Here is a 24,501-nt window from a genome sequence, read left to right as displayed (position 1 = left end):
TGTTCCTACCCCTAAAGGAACAAGGTCAGCAAACCACAGCACTGAAAATCAGTTCTCCACCTGAAAGCACTCAAAAACAAGCTAATTCTGGATCATGTCAGCTGCTCCACTGAGCATCTACGCTGAATGTCAACTGCTCCACTCTGTACCTGCACTGAATGTCAAATCTCATGAAGGCTACCTGCGCTGGGCGAGATTGGCCAAGTGGCATAGTCATTCTGCAAGGTGTCAAATGCCCAGGAAGCTTCCAAAATGACACTTGGATCAGGGAATTCGCCTTGTGATGAGTAAGAGGATCTAGATCTCCAAGTGGAAGCAAGAAACTCCAAGTGGACTCAAGAACTGAAGTATAACTGAAGTGGGAGAGGACACTAGTTAGCTTCATGCCAAGCTCAAGCTGACTCATCCTTTCTCCAAAACTCCTATATATAGAGCTCTCTCATGAGGTCTGAGGAGGCTGGAATCTTGTGAATGTAAGGAAGTGCTGTTGGTTTGAGTATAGAACTATTGGGTGATTGCTTTGAGGGAGGTGAAGAGGAGATTTCTTTCTGCTGGGAGGTGTTGCTGGATTGGGCCTCTTATGGTTGTAACACTCTCAGAACTTTACTTCTTCCATTAATAAAGCATTTGAGGTTCTTCTATATGCATGTGTCTCTGTGGCGTATTGATGCTTGTATATTTGATTTATTCTAATCCTTGAATCAATTATGGATGTATGCTTCTTGTAGTTTCCCTTTCTTGTGCTTTTGCAGGATCTTTGTATAGCTGGGCCAGTGAAAGAGCAAGGAGCTGGGAGCAAGCAGCAAGGAGAGAAGATTGGATCAAACATTAGCGGAAGACAACGGTTAGTGGATCTCTTTCTCCCCTCTCTTACATCTCATAAAGAAGTAATCTTGAATAGCTTTCCATTCGGTTGTTGCTGAGGTACTATCACCCTTAGAGTGGGATAGGGTCATTCTGTATTGGATACTTTTCCCAACAACAGTGGGAGCTTCCAATCACATAACATTTGATGAGGGAATACTTTTCCATTCTAATCATATTTTCATAAACGGACGGGTGTGTCAGACTAGTCATATATCCTACGCGGAAGCCTACCTTATATCTGGGGTTTTCCTGCCGAAGCAGACCAGGGTGCATGCCCCCTGGGTTTCAGTCACAATCACTGAATCACTCGCGATCATCAGGTGGATAGACTGGAGATTGATTAGACATTCCTTGTGCAAAAAGACCAGTTAGGGATGGCATTTGACTAATAGCTGTGTTTGAACCAGGGAACGAAAGCTGGTCTATGAGCTGGACCACTCTGCCTTCATGTGGAAAACACATCACTTAAAAGAGTGAGGAAACGATAGCTCCCATGCAATAAATGTAGTCATGCCCAAGGAGTAGATTGTAATCTAGAGGTCTTGGAATACCATCACGTTAAATGAACATTTTTCCTTCTCAAATTTATAAGCAAATTTGGAAGGATCCCTAACGGTCAACTGGTTCCTTTGTTGAAGCCTGTCAGATTTCAAATCTCAGGCAAAAGCGATGGTGCACCAAGCACTTTCCAAGCAGTTGAGGAAAGGATACTCACAGAAGCCCCTTCATCTATAATAGTACCAACCATGATCATTCTGTAAGCTTGTACTATGATTCGGAATGGTACATTAGATGGTAGGCTGGGTCTGCCTAGTAGATTCCAATTAGAGGAAACAACTAGATTGCTTGGAGGTGGGACCGTATAAATGGCTGGGTAAATCTCTGATGAACTTCCTTCCTATGGTAAAGGAATGGGTAGATTGCCCCCATGTTCATTGGAGTCTGCGTTTACAAAAATAATTTGAATTCTCATTCTCTTTGGTGAAAGTATCATCTGAAGGCGGACCCTTTGATGACAAGATCAGGTCGATTGCTGTCTCGACCTATTCACTTTTGTCCGATGTGGACTCAGAGGGTTTATCTTCAATGATAGGTGCTTCAACCGACAACAACAGTGTGTCAGTCAAATTTTCGACTAGCGATGGACTCGGCAAGAGTTTCTTGTATCCAAGAGGAAGTCACTACGGTGATGCAGGATGGTTATCCAAGCCTCTTTTAGCTTTGTCTAGGAAACCACAATGGTGGAGGACATGATCGCCTTCACACAATCTACAAGGAAATTTAGATCTTCCTTTCTTTCCGTTGGCTTCGTTTTCACTAGTTGATGGTGTGCTCTCAACGTGATCATCAGAGGTTGAAGACACCAAATTGTGCAAGCAGGGAGACCAGTCCCTCGGGATCTGTGGGATGCAGGGACAATCTCGACGATAGTGGTCTCCCTTGCAAATGACACATGGAGATTTAGGTTAGGAAGGTGCAGTGTGTTGATTTTCACTAGATGATGCATGGTTGCCCCCTTTCGTTGTTGGATTCTTCTTCTTCTTCTCCTTCCATTTCATCTTCTTCTCAGTTACTTGGTTTTTAGTGTTACTAGCTTCACCAAGCAAAGAGGAAGAAGGAGAGGGAGAAACAAATGAAGAGAAGGTTGGGGAGAAACTTCATCTAGTTGCTGATTGGATTGCTGAGGAATTGTGGTGTTTTGAACGATAGAGGTCGAGAAAAGCCATACTGGCAGGCCAATTGTGAGTCCTGGAAGGGACAATGTAGCCATATGTGGAGCACCAACATCCCCCAAGAGGAGAAAGGACTAGGATTTCCCCCAAGGGGAAATCCTTGATTGGTAGACTCCATTTTCTCAACCTAAGACTAATGAGGGAACAGTAACATTATTCCAATTAAAATAAATTTTATGACACTTTGACACAACTTGCTTTTTCAATTTTTAAGAGTCAAGAAAAATCTAAAGATGACTCTAGTCGCCTTTGATTTTAATGAGCCTGAAGTGACAGGTTCTCAGATGTACCTTTTCTTTTAAGGAGTTTGAAAAGGAATGAAAGTGACTTCTCCAGAAATTTAGATAGAGGGATTACCAAACCAATCACAAAACTGCAGAATACTTTTTATGGTACGGTAGTCAATCTTCTTGAATGTTGTGTTCAATGCATTGTGATCAATAGGGTGGTAGACATGGCTTCCTAAGGATAAAGGATGTAGCCTATTGTGGTCTCACAATATATACTCAATGGTACGTGGGAGCACAAGTCCGTACTGGCACTTGTCATCTCAAAAAGGAGGAATCACCCAACCTACGATGAAAGCAATAGTTACTAGGCTTTATGACGGAATACATCTCTGGCCTAGACTTCTAAATGTTGTGCATTAGGTTCCAAAGAATTTTTATGTTCATTGAAGTTTATTTTACAGTTGATATTTCTTAAGAAGTTTTCCTTTAAGGTTCATCGTGTGATTTAGATATACAATTCCTAAATATGCAATCTAAGATGATAAACAGTCGTTTACTTTCTTTTTGCAATGAAAATACTAGCTACTAAGGAAAGAGAAATGAAATTTTTTCAACATAGAGCAGAGAGCACACACTAGATGCACTTTTCCTAAATCAACTTCAGCATGCATTCTTAATGAAAATGCACATGCATGTATTTTTTTTTAGTTTCCTTAATGTGAGAATGATAAAAAGAAAACTAAGTATAGATCTAAACTATTTTCTTTCAAAGTGACAGTACTAACAATTTTCTTTTCAAAAAACGAAAGTAAAGCCAAGACGACACTTTGCGCTTTCGAATTTAAAATTGCTTTCGAAACTTTAAATACTAATGATTCAAATCAAATACAATGGAAAAAGTGTAATTGATTATCTAAAAGAGGAATGCTTTGTGACATTCTTTTTCTTGACTGAAAACGACACTTGCGACACTTTCAAATCAAAAGACGATAGTTCAATTAAGCTACTATTTGCAAAGGAGAACTGTAAATAATGAAAAATACGTAAAATAGATTTACAATTCCTTCTGATGGAGGTTGAATAATGCAAAGGAAGATGGTTTCAACAGAGATATATTGATCATAGACAACAAAACTACTGAATAAAGTTGAAGACAATGAATAAAAAACCAAAATCTGGAGGCAGAAATAGTATCATTCAATCATCGCACCTGTAACATAGGGAAACACGCATGCATCTCACCTGTAACACACGGGAGGTGCAATGCATCCAGGTTGCCTGGAAGAGACGGTGCGATGGTCCAGGGACGAGACTGAGCTTGGTTTTCACTCATAGTTTACAGCTAAGTTCAGGGATTTAGGCTGAGCTAACGATAGTCAGTAAACACAAAGTATAGGGGCTGATCTAATGAGGTTATTTGAGCTACCACCAGGGCACTTAGGATGTTTGCAAGCTAGATGTTCAGTTCATAAACCAACCCGGAGATTGACTGAAGTATCATTGATCTACTTTGCAGTTGCATAGAAAAAGTAGTTCGAAGGCTAGCTGGCTTGACTTCAGGCTCCATCTGTGGTTTATAAAGTAAACATTAGTAACAAAACAAACAAACTATTCACTCCCCAGTGGAGTCACCATTTTGTTATCGGGAAAACTAGTGTCCATTCAGAGCTGCTAGTCCCACTAAGACGGGTAGCTATCTTATAAACAAAAAAACTAAAGTCACTTGTGTTTTCATTTATGAGAGATAGATCAGAGAGAAGCAGAGAGTACCAACCTCAGTTTTTCTGTAGTCTCCTTGCTCGTTTCCTCTCTCCCTTGGTAGATCTTTCGCCACTACTTTCTCACTTGTCTCACTTCAAAGAACACCTGTAGAGTCAAGGTAGCAAAATACCATCAAAGCATAGAGATCTATAACCATAAACAATGTAGGATCAGATACACATTAACCATATAAATGCATATACAAATACAAGATTCAGATATATACAAGAATATGGAGGAAAACTCAAATAGCTTTATTGATAGAAGTAGTAGAAGAGAGGATTACAACCAAGCTGTCTAATCCAGCATCATCCTTCCAGCATGAAATCCCTCTTCACCTCATACAAAGCAAGATCACCCAACAATGTCTTCAAAGAGAAACCAACAGAACTTCCTTACAAAATACAAAATTCCAGCCCCTTGGATCTATAGGATGAGGGATCCATATATATATGTTTAAAGGAGAGTGAGTCAGCTTTTGGGATTTTGATTAGTGTCATTTCACTGATAGTTCTTGGTTCCACTTGGAGATTTCATATCTCTTACTCATCCCTGGGCGAATTCAGAGAGGCAAGTGTCATATGAGCAGTTTCTAGAAGATTCTCTGGGTTTCCACCTAGAAAATGGCTTCTACCATTTTTCTACTCTCGCTCATCACACCCTACAAAAGGGCTTTCCAGTATGCATCGCACCACCCTTGTGTAATAGGTGAGATGCATCACACCCTATGCATGGAGTAGTCTATATGGTCCAGTTTTGACCAGTTCTGAGTAGTTTTTCATGGAGAACTTCTGGGAGATGATGTAATCAGCTGACCTTGTTCCTTTAGGGTATGAAAAAACACTTTTAGGGGTTTAGAAGCCCTTGGTTTATGGACATATGTGATTGGGGTTGCAATGCCCAAATATGTCTATAACAATTTCCCCCTAAAGCATGAGGTCGTAAATCTTTTGATGTCGAGTGAAATGCTTTATAACGACGATCCGAGGTTTTTCGAACTTGAAGGTGACCTATAATCAGATAAAATACAATATGTTATCTTCAAAATATTTTCATGATCTACCTAAGGCGGGCATTCCCATGCTTAGCTTTATAAATTCATATTTATGTACATAAGACAGACAACCGTCTGTGTGGCAAACTGATGATTCTGGTAGAGCCATCATCCTTTAGTTTGGATGAATATCTGTGCAGATATGATATACATTTGATGTCTTTATTTTCCTGAATATATTGCAGCTCAGATGGATGAAACTAGATCCAGGGTCTTCAAACTCATTCAATCTTCGCCCGAAGTACAAGTCGATCCATGTGAAAAGATGTTCTGACGTCGAACATGGAAAGACATCACCTGATTACCAGCCAATGATTTAAGCTGTTAACAGGCGCGAGAGGAATCACCGATAATGATGATGACCCTCAAGGGACTGCAGTACAATTCACGCGGTGTGAATACATGAGTTGATGTCGAACACCACGTAAAATCTTTCGGTCAAAGGCCATTGATGTAAACCTGTTGCCGGAAGTGAGAAACTTGCCATTGAGGCATGCAAGCTTTAAAGTACTGAAAGGGTTTTTCTTAAGCCAACTTCTTAGATAATGAGCTGATGTCGACAAGAAGTGACCCATCGTAGGAGGGCCTTAAGGAATCCCACATCTATGATACAGAACAGAGCAAATGATTTGTGGAGGTGAAAACAATTTGATGATATAAGGTTCAGGGTGGCATTCATGAAAAATGGAGAGTGAAGGTATTGTAGCGGATGAGGTGTTAGCTAGGTTGGTGAATTCTTTGAGCGACTTCTCTTGAACATACCGGCGACACTGAAATTGATTGGTAGCATTAATCCCAAGGTGGATGGTATGATGGACCAATGGTGATATGACCGGTGAACGGAATAACCCAACCCGACTCAATCATGGTGACGGAGTGAAAGTGTCATGTTCAGGAGTGACCTACTACCAATGAAGTTATTCAAGTTTTCTTTCCTTTTTCCCCAGTCATTGCTGACTAGTACCTCTTTATTTTTGTCAAGCTTGAGGAGGATAACATATGCTTGTTCTATAATTTTCCCTTCGGGCAAACCTGTTGCTATGTTTTAATGAACCTAGCGACAGTGAAACTCGCTCTTGTCTGCATGGACAAGTTTTTCGCTATTGTTTTAACGAGTTTAACGAAAAATATAACTCAGTCCTTTTCAATTTTAGAGAGTCTAAAAAGGGATGGAAAGGCAACTCCAGTGGTCCTTTTTCATAATGTAATCCCTTAAGTCTGAAAAAGTATAAAAGAATAAGAAAGGGATGACTTTTTCGATCGTTTTAACGAGCCGAACAAGACAAGCACTTGATCTTTTTGTGTAATAATCCCTTAGGTCCAAAAAGATTAAAATCTAGAGGAGGGATGGCACTTCTGATTGCTTTAATGAGCTGGGGAGGACAATTGCTCGGCAATATTTTCATATTTTACAAGTCAGATGAAAAGAGCTTAAAGGAGACTCATTTTTTGAGGAACGAGTGATGTTTTTGGATAGTAACGGGTTCCAGGTAAGGTTTGGAACTTTTCAATCACAACAGTGTATAGAAGGTGGATAATATAATCACTCATCACAACTGTTCCTCAAAAGGGTAAACAATCAAATGGAGGCGTATGATCGGTTAAAAAAGAGTGGAGGTGATGGTAAAAACACGATCAAGGTTCAAAAGCTGATAATTATGTGATCGCAAAGATTATTTACTGAAGGTGGGGTTCATTTTTTAATGAGCTTAAAATCTATGTGAACACTTGCTCATTGCTAGGTTTATTTTTTAATGAGCTTGAACTTCGCGTAAAACTGCTCATGGCTAGGTTTATTTTTTAACGAGCTTGAAATTTGCGTAAAACTACTTGTGCCAGTCGTATAATAAGGATGTCTCATCGATAGGTTCATATTTTAGGGAGCTTGCCCCATTTGAAACGTTTCTCCGTAGCCTTTCGTATGCAAGTTAGGAATGACCAACTACTGTCCTAAGGGTTAATGAACTAGTAAGGTTAGGTAGGACAATTTCTCAGTGGGAAACATCTGCTTTACTTTGACGTTTCCGTTGGTCCTGACAAAGGTGAATGGTGGATCAGACCAATCATCTAACTTAAGCAGTTGAAGTTAGTAAAAAAATACGGGGTTAGAGTTACGCTGGTCGCTTTTCACTTGCGTAAAAAAGGTTTGCATGCCCCTAGGTATAAAGAGAAGTAGAGTTTCCAGGTTATCGTATGGAATTTCTTGCATCAAAGCAAGATTGTTTTGTCTGCGGAGCAGACAAAACACTTCCTCGGCTCTATCCATCGAAATAGAAAAAGGTGAATGGTGGGAGCTTCCAATCACATAACCTTTGACGAGGGAATACTTTTCCATTCTAATCATATTTTCCTAAACGGACGGGTGTGTCAGACTAGTCATATATCCTACGTGGAAGCCTACCTTATATCTGGGGTTTTCCTGCCGAAGCAGACCAGGGCGCATGCCCCCTGGGTTTCAGTCACAATCACTGAATCACTTGCGATCATCAGGTGGACGGACTGGAGATTGATTAGACATTCCTTGTGAAAAAATACCAGTTAGGGATGGAATTTGACTAATATTTGTGTTTGAACTAGGGAACGAAAGCTGGTATATGAGCTAGACCACTCTTCCTTCATGTGGAAAACACATCACTCAAAAGAGTGAGGAAATGATAGCTCCCATGCTATAAATGTAGTCATGCCCAAGGAGTAGATTTTAATCTAGAGGTACTTGGACTACCATCACGTTAAATGAACAATTTTCCTTCTCAAAGTTATAGGCAAATTTGGAAGGATCCCTAATGGTCGACTGGTTCCTTTGTTGAAGCCTGTCAGATTTCAAATCTCAGGAAAAAGCGATGGTGAACCAAGTGCTTTCCAAGAAGTTGAGGAAAGGATACTCATAGAAGCCACTTCATCTATAATAGTACCAACCATGATCATTCTGTAAGCTTGTACTATGATTTGGAATGGTACATTAGATGGTAGGCGGTGTCTGCCTAGTAGATTCCAATTGAAGGAAATGACTAGATTGCTTGGAGGCGGGACCGAATAAATGGTCAGGTAAATCTCTAATGAACTTCCTTCCTGTGGTAAAGGAATGGGTAGAATGCCCCCATGTTCATCGGAGTCTATGTTTACCAAAATAATTTGAACAGTGTCGTTCTCATTCTCTTTAGTGACAGTATCATCTAAAGGTGGACCCTCTGAAGACAAGATTGGGTCCACTGCTGTCTCGCCCTGTTGAATTTTGTCTGGTGTGGACTCAGAGGGTTTATCTTTAATGATAGGTGCTTCGACTGACAACAATGGTGTGTCAGTCAGATTTTCGACTAGTGATGGACTCGGCAAGAGTTTCTTGTATCCAGGAGGAAGTCACTGTGGTGATGCAGGACAGTTATCCAAGACTCTTTTAGCCTTGTCTAGGAAAGGACAATGGTGGAGGAGATGATTGCTTCACACAGTCTACAAGGAAATTTAGATCTTCCTTTCTTTCAGTTGGCTTCGTTTTCACTAGTTGATGGTATGCTCTCAACGATCGTCAGAGGTTGAAACACCAGATTGTGCAAGCAGGGACACTAGTTCGTCAGGATCCATGGGATGCAGGGATAATCTCGACGATAGTGGTCTCCCTTGCAAATGACACATGGAGATTTAGGTTTGGAAGGTGCAGTGTGTGGATTTTCACCAGATGATGCATGGTTGCCCCCTTTCATCTTTGGATTCTTCTTCTTCTTCTCCTTCCCTTTCTTCTTCTTCTTAGTTACTTGGTTTTTAGTGTTACTAGCTTCACCAAGTGAAGAGGAAGAAGTAGAGGGAGAAACAAATGAAGTAGAAGGTTGGGGAGCAACTTCATCTGGTTGCTGAGGAATTGCGGTGTTTTGAACGATAGAGGTCGAGAAAATCCATACTGGCAGGCCAATTGTGAGTCCTGGAAGGGACAATGTAGTCATATGTGGAGCACCAACATCCCCCCAAGAGGAGAAAGGACTAGGATTTCCCCCAAGGGGAAATCCTTGACTGGTAGACTCCATTTTCTCAACCTAAGACCAATGAGGGAACAGTAACATTATTCTGATTAAAATAAATTTTATGACACTTTGACACAACTTGCTTTTTCAATTTTTAAGAGTCAAGAAAAAGCTAAAGATGACTCTAGTCGCCTTGGATTTTTAATGAGCCTGAAGTGACAAGTGCTCAGATGGACCTTTTATTTTAAGGAGTCTGAAAAGGAATGAAAGTGACTTCTCCATAAATCTAGACAGAGGGATTACCAAACCAATCAAAAAACTGCAGAATACTTTTTATGGTACGACAGTCAATCTTCCTGAATGTTGTGTTCAATGCATTGCGGTCAATAGGGTGGTAGACACGGCTTCCTAAGGATAAAGGATGTAGCCTATTGTGGTCTCCCAATATATACTCGATGGTACGTGGGAGCACAAGTCCATATTAGCACTTTTTGTCTCAAAAAGGAGGAATCACCCAACCTACAATGAAAGCGATAGTTACAAGGCTTTACGACGCTGGAATACGTCTCTAGCCTAGACTTCTAAATGTTGTGCGTTAGATTCCAAAGCGTTTTTATGTTCATTGAAGTTTATTTTACAGTTGATCTTTCTTAAGAAGTTTTCCTTTAAGATTCACCGTTTGATGTAGATATACAATTCCTAAATATGCAATCTAAGATGATAAACAGTTGTTTACTTTCTTTTTGCAATGAAAATCCTAGCTACTAAGGAAAGAGAAATGAAATTTTTTCAACATAGAGTAGAGAGCACACACTAGATTCACTTTTCCTAAATCAACTTCAGCATGTAGTCTTAATGCAAATGCACATGCATGTATTGTTTTTTAGTTTCCTTAATGTGAGAATGATAAAAAGAAAACTAATTATAGATCTGAACTATTTTCTTTCAAAGCGACAATACTAACAATTTTCTTTTCAAAAAATGAAAGTAAAGCCAAGACAACTCTTTGCGATTTCGAATTTAAAATTTCTTTCGACACTTTAAATACTAATGATTCAAATCAAATACAATGGCAAAATTGTAATTGACTATCTAAAAGAGGAATGCTTTGTGACACTCTTTTTCTTGACTTAAAACGACACTTGTGACACTTTCAAATCAAAAGATGATAGTTCGATTAAGCTACTATTTGCAAAGGAGAACTGCAAATGATGAAAAATACATAAAATATATTTACAATTCCTTCTGATGGAGGTTGAATAATGCAAAGGAAGATGGTTTCAATAGAGATATACTGATCATAGATAGCAAAACTACTGAATAAAGCTGAAGACAATGAAGAAAAAACCAAAATCTAGAGGCAGGAACAGTCTCATTCAATCATCGCACCTGTAACACAGGGAAACAAGGATGCACCTCACCTGCAACACACGGGAGGTGCGATGCATCCAAGTTGCCTAGAAGAGATAGTGCGATGGTCTAGGGATGAGACTGAGCTTGGTTTTCACTTACTGTTTACAGCTAAGTTCAGGGATTTAGGGTGAGCTAAGGATAGTCATTAAACACAAAGTATAAGGGCTGATCTAATGAGGTTATTTGAGCTACCACTAGGGCACTTAGGATGTTTGCAAGCTAGATGTTCAGTTCATAAACCAACCCGGAGATTGATTGAAGCAGCGTTGATCTACTTTGCAGTTGTATAGCAAAAGTAGTTCGAAGGCTAGCTGGCTTGACTTCAGGCTCCGTCTGTGGTTTATAAAGTAAACAACAGTAACAAAACGAACAAACTATTCACTCCCCAGTGGATTCTCCCTTTTATTATTGAGAAATCTAGTGTCCATTCAGAGATGCTAGTCCCACTAAGATGGGTAGGTATCTTAGAAACAAACAAACTAAAGTCACTTGTGTTTTCCTTTATGAGAGATAGATAAGAGAGAAGCAGAGAGTACCAACCTTAGTCTTTCACTAGTCTCCTTGCTCATTTCCTCTCTCCCTTGATAGAGCTTTCGCCACTCCTTTCTCACTTGTCCCGCTTCAAAGAACACCTATAGAGTCAAGGTAGCAAAATACCATCATAGCATAGAGATCTATAACCATAAACAATGTAGGATCAAATACACATTAACCATATAAATGCATATACAAATACAAGATTAAGAGATATACAAGCATATGGAGGAAAACTAAAATAGATTTATTGATAGTAGTAGAAGAGAGGATTACAACCAAGCTGTCTGATCCAGCATCATCTTCCTAGCATGAAAACCCTCTTCACCTCATACAAAGCAAGATCACCCAACAATGTCTTCAAAGAGAAACTAACAACACTTCCTTGCAAAATACAAAATTCTAGCCCCCTGGATCTCTAGGATGAGGGATACATATATAGATGTTTACAGGAGAGTGAGTCAAATTCTAGGATTTTGATTAGTGTCATTTCGCTGATAGTTCTTGGTTCCACTTGGAGATTTCAGATCTCTTACTCATCCCTGGGGGAATTCAGAGAGGCAAGTGTCATATGAGCAGTTTCTAGAAGATTCTCTGTGTTTCCACCTAGAAAACGGCTTCTGCCATTTGTCTGCTCTAGCTCATCGCACCCTATAGAAGGGCTTTCCAGTATGCATTGCACTCCCCATGTGTAATAGGTGAGATGCATCACACCCTATGCATGGAGTAGTTTGTATGGTCCAATTCTGAGTAGTTTTTCATGGAGAAATTCTGGGAGATGTTGTAATCAACTAACCTTGTTCCTTTAGGGAATGAAACAACACTTTTAGGGGTTTAGAAGCCCTTGGTTTATGGACATATGTGATTGGGGTTGTAGTGCCAAAATATGTCTATAACAACATGGTAGAATGCATACATTGATCAGATCGAGATAGAGATGGAGGCCCTAGGTTTAATCTTATAAATCTAGGTTGTGTAGATTTATGAGTTATTTATGACTGTACACATGTTTCCCTCTATACATATGGTTAAGACCATACCGTGGGTCCATATATATGATACTTTTTATTCATATGGTTGTGTCCATGTCATGGATCCATGCACATGATACCTTCTATTTGGATGGCTACATTGATGCCCTGGATTCATGTATTATTAGATGCCTATTCCGAGATATATCATTAGGCATGTTTGTATCAAAGATATCATATATTTATATGTATATGCTTGATTTGTAGGTCTCCTGATGGTGTTTTTCCGATCCTTGCTCTGACTTGTAAAGAATTTCACCCATCACTCCATGTTCTACCTTCATGATTTAGGGAGAATATGTTACACAGTATTTTGTCACACTTCTTGTTCACTTCCTGTTCCACATCTCGAAGTGCAAAAATGTTGACAATTGTTATGTGTACTCATCATGAAATACATACTAAAACATCCCTAAAGAATGGAAGAAAAATTTCCCTGAGTCAATTCTGGAGAAGGTTGAATGAAACCCTAAATTTCAGGACCAACGCTCTTTGCTCCATTGCTTTCCCATGTTGATGACAGGTTGCATTTCTTTAACCTAGTGCTGCCAGTGTGGTTTTTGATATGGAAACCCATGTTGAATCTCTTCTGGTAGGTTTTCCCAAAATGGAGAAGAAGCTTCATATGCTAGAAACTTCGAGAAACAACGATCTAAATGTTGTTGGGTAGAAATATGGTTGAGCTCTCCCATTTGGAGCTCTTGATCCTAACTTTAAGGGCCTTCCCCTTGAGATGTGGACCTTCCTCCCTCTTTTTTGGATCCCTAAATCCCTCTCCCTTCCTATAAATCAAATTCCCTCAATCCCTAAAGGGTTGGTAATTTATTGCTTTCATTCCTATGATGTGATTATGCCCAAATGATGCCCATCTAACTTGGAGAAGGAGTGCTTGCATAGCCTTGGATTGGACTTGGACATCCACCAAAAGGAGGTCTCCAACATCCAGGCAATGATTGTATGCTTCCCTTTTTGATTTATTAATATATACAGTTGATGTTCACTTTCCATAAATGTCTAAATGTTTATGCATTTAGCTTGATACTTCTTGATCTGTCAAGTAGTTTATGTTTGATATATAATATTGTTATTTTTAGGTATGTTATATGCTAGAGAAATTTATTTAAATTTTCACAGTTAGCAATCAGCATTAAAGTAAACTACAGATAGAACATAAGTATAAATCGCAGAAGACATGCCAAGACAAGAGGACACATGACGTGGCGCTAGCCAGGGACAAACCCCACAATGTGTGGGGAAACCCTTAATCAATTCTTCCATTATGTTCTTCAAAGTTTAGCAAAGAAAGAGAGAGAGAGAGATAGTACATTTACAACAAAAGTCAACACTTTGACTTATCTAGATCTGAGCATAGATCATCTCCTATAACGATGAGATCAGTTGAAGACATTTTACTTCAACTGATTCTCCAACATGACTCCTTCACCTATAATTGTGTTGCATCAGGTCCTCTAGTTGCACCACTGCATACTACACCATGCTGTACTAATCATGATTATCATCATGCTGCCCATGTCCATGATCTTATCCATTATCATGTTGCTCAAACTAATGTGCATCATCATCATGCTGTTCAAACTAATGTGCATCATCATGTTGCGTCTTCCATGGTATTATTCATCATCAAGTTGTCCATGCTCATATCATTATGTTGTGCTGCACCCAAATATCACTGAGCTGTTCAGATCTGCACCCATCTGATGTATACTCAATGAATGTTATGTTGCTCTCATCATACAACATCACGTTGCTACCCTAAATCAACAAGTATACTGAGAATGATAGATTCGGTCTTCTCATTATAATATACTTCAATGCTAACTTATTACAGCTGTAGGGTTTCATAGACCTTCTTTGCCACAGGAATACCACCTTCAGATATTAGATACGAGGTTTTTAACTTACTACATCATATAGGGTTTCATTCATTGCTCCATCTCAAAACCAAACCAGGTGTAGTCGAACCTTACGGCAGCTTTCCCTAACATGGGAAGATCTTAGAGGTATTTGCAAGTTCTGTCCCTTCTTGCTTGCGGATCTTTGCACCCATACTCACATGAAATTACAAGGATGAAACCCGAGTTCTAGTGTATACATGTGTTCATATATGTGAAGTTCTGTGTCTCCTTTTGACAACGAGAACAGGTCTCCTAGCTGTGCATAGCCGTCTCCATTGACTACGTTGAAGGAGTCTTCATTAGCTGCATAGATTAGGGCCTGCGTGCCTATGTATATATATCTTTAGGATAGTGTATGTCGATGCGTATGTGTGTAACCACGCTGCCAGATCTATTATTGAGAGTGTCAGCCATACCCTACATGCATACATTGATTGCTGCATGCCATGTTGCGTGTCATGACTGCATAGTTACCAAGAACTGCATAGTTACCATGACTTTGTAGTTACCCATGTTCTACGTAGTTGCCATGACTACATAGTTACCATATGTGACTGTGTTCCAACTGTGTTTCAATTTCATATATGACTGTGTTCCAACTGCGTTCTAATTTCATATATGACTGTGTTCCAACTGCATTCCAGTTTTATATATGACTGTGTTCTACAATGTGAACCACACTCCCAGATCTAGGGCTTGCATGATATATATGTTTCCACGCATATTTTCCTGAGTCCTGACTGCATTTCAATATATATTGCGTGATCTGTCCTTTCCATCATAGCGTATACCTGTACGTGGATGACCTATGTATAATCTTTCATGCCCTGCATATATTCCTTTGCCAGTGTTGTTGCTGCCATGACTGCGTTAAGTTTGCTGCCTTGTATGGACTACGTGGTAATGTCCTTCATTACAGCGTTGAGTCCACTGCGGCTACCCTTCACGTATCATCTCCATTTCTTGTGGATTCATGGCTGTGTTTATCCATTAGGGCATCATCATATTAGGCCAGTATAATTCATAGTGTATCTCCTTCTCCAAAAACCCAGACGTGGAGAGGAGATCACTTGAGGTGAGTTTCCAATGACTTCAAATCCTCTTCTATTTATACTAACGTGTAGATGATGAATAGACATGACGTTTGGGCTTCTAGAACCTACGTAAGCGCTGGTCGGCTGGATAATAATTACATAACCAAAATAAATTCATATCTCCATAAATACTTATCGGAATAGGATGATCTTTAGATCAATCTTACACCTCTCGATGAGAGGGATCCAATAAAAATATCAGTTGCCATAAATAAGCTGACCCACATGGATTTTGGCCCTAGTTTCTAATTTAACACTCCTTCTCAACTAATGGGAACTCCATTTGGTGATCCATAAGTCCGACTGTACTATCTCTGCCATCAGTGCCTTGCACTGCTTTACCCAACTTTGCTCAGCTCTGCTGGCTCTGCTATGCTCTGCTCAACTCTACTGGCTCTACTAGCTCTGCTCTACTCTGCTCAGCTCTATTGGCTCTGCTCTGCTCTGCTCAGCTCTGTTGTCTCTGTTCTGCTCTGCTCAGCTCAGCTCTGTTGGCTCTGCTAGATTTGCTCTGCTCTGCTCAGCTTTGCTGAACTATGAAGAAGAAGAATTGGTCGAGAATGTCTCATACCATTCTCCACTGACCCGAAGTCAGTCTCAGTGTGCGTACCACTGGTCCCATACCAGTCTCAACTGACCCAAAGTCAGCGTCATAGTGGGTACCACTGCTACCACTAGTCTTAGACCAGTCCACTGACTCAAAGTCAGTCTCAGAGTATGTACCTCTCGTCCTAGACCAGTCTCAACTGACACAAAGTCAGCATCATAGTAGGTACAACTCCTACCACTGGTCCTAGACCAATATCGCAGGTTCAGAGGGTGTACTGTTGGTCCCAGACCAGTCTCAACCAACCTGAAGTCAGCGTCATAGTATGTACCACTCTCACTAGTCCCAGACTAATCCTGCACTGACACAAATTTAGTCTCGAAGTATGTACCACTGGTCCCAGACCAGTCTCAACCAACCCGAAGTCAGCGTCATAGTATGGTACAACTCCTACCACTAGTCCTAGACCAGTATCATTGATCCCAGATCAATGGAGGTCATCCTAGCCTAGGGAGTACGATAGATACAAAGATGCATCCATCAGTACTACTATGGTCCCTAACTTCATTTCCCTGCTCATTGATCAGATGAGAGGTACTTCCCTTGAGTCCCAGACTGCATGGGTAGGATGCCTCGATAGGAGAACTAATCAATCCTGTCCTCACAGGAGAACACATTAATCCTACTACAATTTCCATGGAGAACACATCGATCCAGGCCTCACAGGAGAACACATCAATCTTGTTATAATCGCCATGGAGAACACATCAATCCAGGCATCAGAGGAGAACACATCAATCCTGCTACAATCGCCATGGAGAACACATCAACCCAAGCTTCACAAGAGAACACATCAATCCTGCTATAATCGCCATGGAGAACACCTCAATCTAGGCTTCATAGGAGAACACATCAATCCTGCTAAAATCGCCATGGAGAACACATCAATCCATGCCTCACAGGAGAACACATCAATCCTGCTACAATCACCATGGAGAACACATCAATCCAGGACTCACAAGAGAACTAATCATCCTGCTACTAAGAAGTGCTCCAGTGATCCTCCACACTGCTTTCCCAATCGGCATTCGAATAATCATGCAGTTTCATATTTCTGGTAGTGTATCTCAATCCATGAGAGATTGTGCCTTGAAGACATCTCAGAAGATTCTTGGAACAATCCAGTGAGGCTCATCCAAATATGAGCTCCCCATGCTAACTGCAAAACATATGTCTGGATGGATGTTCACCAAGAACTTTCCCAAGTCTGGTCCAACATTACTACCAGATAACTTCCTCGAGGTAGTCACAGGCTTGTAGTTTATCATTCCACATTCGGAATCCAACTCCCTCTGTCTTCTAAAAGTGAGAGGGTCTGCACCTATCAGACATAGGTGCCGATATGCGAGGTCTGTCATCCACAACCTTCGGATGGTTTGGATCGATTTCACTCCTACTGAATCTCAGTTTCATTAGACAGTTGCTAATCCTCTCATACTATGCTCAAGGTGTCTTGCTTCAAGCCATAGAGGGCTTTCTATCACCTGCATGCATAAGATTCCCGATCATGAATCAAACTCCTCAGGTTGTTCCAAACCTATTGACCTGTGGCATGAGGGGGATGGTCCCCTTATAAGATTTTCCTTCGGTACATCTCAGACATGTACCTTCATGCTCTTTTTGAATTCAGGCTTCCCTATCACCATCTGACTCACAGACCTCCGGTGCTATGTGTCAATGGACATGGTCCCTAGTGAACTTCCTGTAACTTAATGCAACCCTAAACTCAAAAGCATTTTTGAAAATTCTATTTTCAAACACGTACCTTTCCATCGACGAATGCCACCTTAAAAACTTTCGACTTCCATTCCTGGGGTTCCTTGCTTCCTTGAAGAGTCGGCCGTGTCCTAGATGACCTGCATCTCTGCCATTCAGACACTCCTTCGCATAAGGGCCGAACTTATAACCAAGACATCTGCCTTTCCTTCCACCCTTAGATCCAAACTTCCCAATGAAGTGATCTTTAGATGGGCCATCAGAAACTTCCACTACGCCATTCTCTGCTTCGACTTCACCCTGGGTGAATTATGAGGAACCCATTGATCCTTTTTTCTTGTCCCAACTGTCTTTGGGGATTGCTCTTTCACTCTTGCTTTGGCATTGCCTTCACCTCAGCTCTGATACCATGTTATTTTTAGGTATGTTCTATGCTAGAGCAATTTATTTAAATTTTCACAGTTAGCAATCACATCAGCATTAAAGTAAACTGCAGATAGAACATAAGTATAAATCACAGAAGACATGCCAAGACAAGAGGACACAAGATGTGGCACTAGCCAGGGAAAAACCCCACAATGTGTGGGGAAACCCTTGATCAATTCTTCCATTATGTTCTTCAAAGTTCAGCAGAGAAAGAGAGAGAGAGAGATAGTACATTTATAACAGAAGTCAACACTTTGACTTATCTAGATCTGAGCATAGATCATCTCCTATAACGATGAGATCAGTTGAAGACATTCTGCTTCAACTGATTCTCCAAGGTGACTCCTTCACCTATCATCGTGCTGCATCAGGTCCTCTAGTTGCACCACTGCATACTGCACCATGCTGTACTAATCATGATTATCATCATGCTGCCCATGTCCATGATCTTATCCATCATCATGCTGCTCAAACTAATGTGCATCATCATCATGCTGCTCAAACTAATGTGCATCATCATCATGCTGCGTCTTCCATGGTCTTATTCATCATCAAGTTGTCCATGCTCATATCATTATGCTGTACTACACCCAAATATCACTGAGCTTTTCAGATTTGCACCCATCTGATGTATACTCAATGACTGTTATGTTGATCTCATCATACAACATCACATTGCTACCCTAAATTAACAAGTATACTGAGAATGATAGATTCAGTCTTCTCATTGTAATATACTCCTATGCTGAGTTAGTATAGTTGTAGGGTTTCATAGATCTTCTTTGCCACAAGAATACCACCATCAGATCTTAGATATGAGGCTTTTAACTTACTACATCATACAGGGTTTCATTCACTGCTCCATCTCAAAACCAAACCAGGTGCAGTCAGACCTTACGGCAGCTTGCCCTAACATGGGAAGATCTCAGAGGTATTTGCAAGTTCTGTCCCTTCTTGCTTGTAGATCTTTGCACCTATATTTACATGAAATTACAAGGATGAAACCCGAGTTCTAGCATATACATGTGCTCATATATATGAAGTTTTGTGTCTCCTTTTGACAGCGAGAACAGGTCTCCTAGCTGTGCGTAGATGTCTCCATTGACTGCGTTGAAGGAGTCTTCATTAACTGCATAGATTAGGGCCTGCGTGCCTATGTATATATGTCTTCAGGATAGCGTATGTTGATGCGTATGTGTGTAACCACGCTGCCAGATCTATTATAGAGAGTGTCAACCATACCCTACATGCATACATTGATTGCTGCGTGCCATGCTGCATGTCATGACTGCGTAGTTACCAAGAACTACGTAGTTACCCATGTTTTGCATAGTTACCATATGTGACTGTGTTCCCACTGCGTTTCAATTTCATATATGGCTGTGTTCCAACTGCGTTCCAATTTCATATATGACTGTGTTCCAACTGTGTTCCAATTTTATATATGACTGCGTTCTACAGCGTGAACCACGCTGCCAGATCTAGGGCTTGCGTGATATATATGTGTCCATGCATATTTTCCTGAGTCCTAACTGTGTTTCAATATATATTGTGTCATCTGTCCTTTCCATCATAGCGTATACCTATACGTGGATGACCTGTGTATAATCTTTCATGCCATGCATATATTCCTTTGCCAGCGTTGTTGCTGCCATGACTGCGTTAAGTTTGCTACCTTGTATGAACTGCGTGGTAATGTCCTTCATTACAGCGTTGATTCCACTGCGGCTATACTTCACATATAATATCCATTTATTGTGGATTCATGGTTGTTTTTATCCATTAGGGCATCATCATATTAGGCCAGTATAATTCATAGTGTATCTCCTTCTCCAAAAACCGAGACTTGGAGAGGAGATCACTTGAGGTGAGTTGCCAAATGACTTCAAATCCTCTTCTATTTATACTAACATGTAGATGATGAATAGACACGACATTTGGGCTTCTAGAGCCTATGTAAGAGATGGTCGGCTTGATAATAATTACATAACCAAAATAAATTCATATCTCCATAAATACTTATCGGAATCGGATGATCTTTAGATCAATCCTACACCTCTTGATGAGAGGGATCCAATAAAAATATCAGCTGCCATAAATAAGCTAACCCACATGGAGTTTGGCCCTAGTTTCCAATTTAACAAATGTGCATTCTCTTGTATCTCTTGTTGTCCTTTGATCTCTCTTATAGGTATTCGAATCCAAGGAATACCGAGGAGCAAGCCTGGAAGCTAAGGGAGCCTTAAGTGCTTCCTTACTAGCCATTGTGATTGAAAAATCCTTCTTTCAACTGTTAGGCTGATCTTGAATAAGATAGCTCTAAAACAAAATGTTGGAAATACTGAGAGGGGGTGAATCACTATTTCTTTCAATTGTTATATTATACCAGTTAATATTTTTCACAATATGAAGCAAAAGATATACTAGAACACAAGAAAAAAAACAAAAATATATTATATAAATACATTTTAAATGATGAGGACACCAATCCTCAAGTTATAGGTCCGACCATTACAAATAATTCAATTCTTACAAGACTCTAACCTTGAACGAGGAAACTAATTCTACTACACAAATCCAGACACCAACCTAGTTTATATGAGGACACCAATCCTACTATGATCCAAACTTTAAAAATACATCAAAATTTAACCAAAATACTTCCACAATAATTCCTTGAAGATGTATCTAAAGCTTCTCTAAGGATTTCTTTCAAAGATGACTTCAATATTTCTACAAAGATTCTTCAAAACTCTTCAAGGGATGCTCCAAAGTCTATTTTGAAGGGATTCAAGATTTATCAAATAAGATGGTCTGAATTCTACTCCAAAAGGCTTCAATATTTCTCCAAAAGGACTGGTCCAAAGTCAGCTCCAAAATGTTTCAAGATTACTCCAAAAGGAATAGTCTAAATTTTGCTCCAAAAGGACTAGTCCAAAGTCTTATTCAATAGGATTCAAGATATCTCTGAAGGGTTGCTTCAAGGTATTGTGAAAAACTTATCAAATATCTTAGTTTACAACGATGATTCTATCTACAAGAGGGCCCAAATTGCAGGGCTGAGACTATCCACAGGAGGCCAAATTGTAGGCTCAAATTTTTCCACTGGAGGCGCTGAATTTCAAGCTTGAGTCTATCCATAGGAGGCTAAATTTGAGGCCTGAATTTTTCCATGGGAGGGGGCAATTTTCAAGCTTGATTCTTTCCATATAAGATCAAGTTTTAGTTCCTTAAAGAGGATGAATCCACTGCTACAAGGTGGCTAAAATCATAGCTATAAAGATGATCCAGGTGGATATTGGTGGCCACCTGCCAAGTCCACCTGGGACCCCACCATTGTCTTTCTCAGCATTTTCAGTTTCCTTAATTGTAGCACAACTTACTATTTTTAGCAGTTTTTCGGGTCCTGAACTTCTGGAGCCATTTTGAGGCCCTAAACGACGTTTTTTGGGGAATCCGGGGGCAACATGGGTCCTCGTTCCAACAATGATAGTGCTCGGATAGATCTTTCTAATGAGCTATTGTACGCGTCAAACGGAGATCATATGCCAAAGTTACGACCCCGGGAAGTTGATGTACCAATTTACCCCAAACGGGGCCCACAGTTTGGCGTTTCATCTCCTAGGGTTAGGTTTTGGAATGTTAAGTGTTTTTCCATTGTTTCTCAACAATAAATAGGCCTTCGAGCCTCATTGTAACACAGTTCAGAGGCATGTAGCCGTCACATCTCTTCTCAGAGATAAGCTACCATCGCCCTAGCTGGTTTATTTCCATTTCTAGTTGTAAGCATATTTCAGTATTTTCCATTAATGAAATGAAGTATTATTTCCGCTGCATCTTTGTGTATATAGTTATCTCTGTAATTTGTTGCGTTCTTGTTTAAATCCGGATCAGTGGTATCAGAGCGGTCTGCTTTTTCTCTGTTTTTCTTTGCATGTCCCCAACAAGGTCGGGATATAAGGAGTTAGGGCTTGAACTGGTTGAACCTTTGCAAGACCAGCCTCGCAAATCCCGACAGCCTCCCATGGCGGACGAGAAGAAAGACGAGGGGGCAGGAGATCCCATCAAAATCTTGCTCGAAGAAGCGCTCGAGCGACAACAGAACACGATGATGGACAGCTTTGCCCAGATCCTTCAGTGGCTACCCAGAAGTGGCGCATCGGCTTCCAGCAGCTCCTCTGGAAACGCCACACCCTTTAAGGTACAAGTTAATTTTGAAATCCCCATATTCGAGGGTCAGATAGACGCCGATGCCGTAGATAAATGGTTAAATCTGCTAGAGGGTTATTTTTCTGTTCATGAATTTTCGAGTCGGGAAAAGATTGTTTTTGGTCTTCTCAAAGCAGCCCCCCACGTCAAGGACTGGTGGGAAACCTACTGCGAGCAGAAGGATGAAAGTACTGGCTCACTATTTTCAGCCGCACCCACCTGGGATTCGTTCCGGGATGCCGTCAAGGAGCAGTACTACCCTATCGGAAGCTATGAGGATGAATACATAAAGTGGACCACGCTGCGGCAGGGAAGGGACCAAGACGTGCCGGAGTTCACCAATATTTTCCATACCCTTCGCACAAAGTTGGGTATCAAGGATTTGGAGCAACATTTGATACTCAAATACCATGGCTGCCTGCATAAGTACATACAGGAAGAAATACAATTCCTAAACATCCCCTCGCTCGGCGCAGCATACCGATATGCCGTCAAGGTCGAGCAGAAGTTTAAACAAAAGAAGCGAGACTTTGGATCTGCAAATCCAAAGCAGGGGAAAGGTGCCCCTAAACCACAGAACAAAGGACAGAGCCAAGGCGGGACAGCCCAAGACAACCAGCCGAAGCTGCAAGCAAAGAACAACGCCGCGAAGCCGAGAAAGGACACTGGAAAATGGTGCGAGTTCCATAAGAGCTCCACTCACAACACAAGTGAGTGTCGGGCCAAGCAGTCACTGGTGGCTGAGCTAAAGGTTTCAGAATCAGATGCATGTTCCGACTCTGAGTCAGAACTCGATAAGGGGTATGAAAAAGGGAAGGAGATCATTGATGCGGATCCCAACGCCACTGTTGCTACCGCAAAGATCCAGAAAAATGAACCCGAAGATCCAGAGGAGGAGGAGCGTCTCTTCCACTCCCAGATGTGGGTAAAGGGCTCCCCGGTACAGTTCATTGTTGATAGCAGGAGTCAAAAGAACCTCATTTCGGTAGAGGTCGTGAAGCGGTTGGGCTTACCGACCACGGTACATCCACAACCATACACCATTGGGTGGCTTCACCAAGGGCGAGATCTTCGCGTGAGCCAGCAGTGTCGCCTTCCATACAACATCAAGCCCTTCACGGATGAGGTATTGTGTGACATTGCTCCCCTTGAAGTTTGTGATGTATTACTAGGACAACCATACTTGTGGAAGTGACATGCTGTGTATGAATCAAGGCCCCGTGCTGTTATTATTACATTGGGAAATAAGTTGTTCAGGATACCAGAGGTAGCACCACCTGCTGCCATCTCTTTGATTACTGCAAAACAATGCAGTAAGATCATTTCCAAAACCAGGAAATTTGTTTTCCTGATGATACGCCCTCAAGGGAAGAAGAAGACAGTGGCCGCGGCCTCCAAACGGGGTCCCTCTGCACGACAGCTACAGATGGACAAGATTGTGGAGGAGTACGAAGACATCTTCACCTCCCCGGCAGGGGTTCCTCTACACTGTCAAGTCAAGCACTCCATCGATCTGACCCCAGGTGCGCTGCTACCCAATGGACCAATTTATCGGCGCTCCATTCTGGAGAACAATGAAATCAAGAGGCAGATTCAGGAGCTCCTGCAGAAAGGTCACATCCGTCTGAGTTCATCGCCCTGTGGGAGCTCGATCGTGTTGGTACAGAAGAAGGATGGGACGTGGAGACTCTGTATTGACTATCGGGCGCTGAACAAGATCACTGTCCGTAGTAGGTACTCGATCCCGCGGATTGATGACCTCCTAGACCAACTAAAGGGGGCGAAATATTTCAGCAAGATCAATCTGAAGTCAGGATATCACCAGGTACCAATCGAACCCTCAGATGTGTGGAAGACTGCCTTCAAATCCAAGGAGGGCCTCTTCGAATGGTTGGTCATGCCTTTCGGATTGACGAATGCTCATGCAACCTTTATGAGGCTAATGGATGACATCTTG

The sequence above is a fragment of the Pinus tabuliformis genome, chromosome X, assembly GCF_031772625.1.
Source record: "Pinus tabuliformis cultivar Carrire ecotype Pingquan chromosome X, CPIR1, whole genome shotgun sequence".
NCBI classification, from domain to species: Eukaryota; Viridiplantae; Streptophyta; class Pinopsida; order Pinales; family Pinaceae; genus Pinus; species Pinus tabuliformis.
Note: the sequence above shows the minus strand (reverse complement) of the source record.